This window comes from Fulmarus glacialis, unplaced genomic scaffold (genome assembly GCF_000690835.1).
Source record: "Fulmarus glacialis isolate BGI_N327 unplaced genomic scaffold, ASM69083v1 scaffold35272, whole genome shotgun sequence".
Taxonomy (NCBI): Eukaryota; Metazoa; Chordata; class Aves; order Procellariiformes; family Procellariidae; genus Fulmarus; species Fulmarus glacialis.
In genome coordinates, this window is record NW_009200329.1 from 1 (window position 1) to 1644 (window position 1644).

A 1644-nucleotide genomic window follows, 5' to 3' on the forward strand; every position below is an offset into this window, starting at 1 on the left:
CTGTGTCCCCATAGTCCCTGTGTCCCCATAGCCGTATGTCCCCATAGCACTGTGTCCACAGAGCCCTGTGTCCCCATGTCCCCATAGTTCCTGCGTCCTCATAGCTGTGTGTCCCCATGGCCCTGTGTCCCCATGGCTCTATGTCCCCATTATCCCTGTGTTCCCAGAGCCCTGTGTCCCATGTCCCCATAGCCCTGTGTCCCCAGAGCCCTATGTCCCCATGGCCCTGTGTCCCTGCGTCCCCGTAGTCCCTGTGTCCCCAGAGCCATGTGTCCCCAGATTCCTGTGTCCCCATGTCCTCATGGCCCTGTGACCCTGCATCCCCATAGCTGTGTGTCCCCATGGCCCTGTGTCCAATGTCCCCAGAGCCCTCTGTCCCCATGGCCCTGTGTCCCCATGGCCCTGTGTCCCTCATCCCCACGGTGCTGTGTCCATTGTCCCTGTCCCCCCGCACCCCTGCGCCCTGTGTCCCATGGCCCATGTCCCGTGTCCCCTCCCCAGGTGTCCCTGCCCACGGTAGCACACACATCCCAGCCCCAAAAACACGCATCGCCTGGGTGTCCCCACCACTGCTGGGACACATCACGGGGACAAGTGTGACACACTGAGTTCAGGGGTCCAGGACCACTGAGCCACCGCCCTGGGGACATCACCCACCCCAGGGACATTGGCGCTGTGGGCAGAGCCGAGGGGGGACCAGACCACTGTGACGCGGTATAAATATTGGCTAAATAGATTTATTTTCATACAAAGAATACACAGATCCTCCCGCCAGGATGCCCCAATCCCGGGGGACACCCCCAGATGCCCCCAGCCACTATTCCGCCCAGCACCACCTCTGTTGGCTTTACCAGCAGGATCTGTCCCTGTCCCCTGGGTTTGGTGCCAACGCTGGTGTCACCTTGGGGACATCCCTGTCCCCTCTGGGGCCACCTTGGTGCTTGCGTCTGCCCGGTGCCTGCTCGGGGCACCCTGTCACCGGCCACCATGCCCTGTGGGACACCCCCAGACCTGGTCCCCTGCTCCCTCGTGCCTGTCCCAGGGGCATTTCTGGACATTTTGGGGTCCCCCCCCGTGCCCTAATACTGCGGCTGGTACAGACCCCCGCGCCATATGTACACCCTGGATAAAAGAAGAAAATACAGATATTTATAGCAGGGGGGGCAAAATGCCCCCCTACCCCCCCCGCAAAGTGTCCCCTGCGTCCCCATTCTGGTGCCTCACTGCCAGCTGGTTCTGTCCCCAGGATGGAGGTGGCTGGTCCTGCCCCATCATGGGCCAGCTGGGCACCCGTGCCTCAGTTTCCCCAACGATTGTGGGGCTCATCGCCCCTCTCTGCCATGGGGTGGTGGGACACGGAGGACATGGGGTGAAAAGGAGCTGCAGGGGCCACCCCGTGGTGACAGGGACACGGCCACCAGCCCCAGGGGACATGGGACGAAGCCGGAGGTGCCCCAGATTTACACCGGAGCATCCCACCTCCTGCCTCGCCCCAATGGAGAAATGTCACAGGCAGAGCTACCCGAAGTCCCCTTTCGTCCCCAAATTTGTCACACCGCTATCGCCCAGGCCCGGGCATTGGGTTGGGTTCTGGATCTGGCCACCCCACCTCCCTTTGCAGCAGGAGAGGAGGGGGCGGGGGGG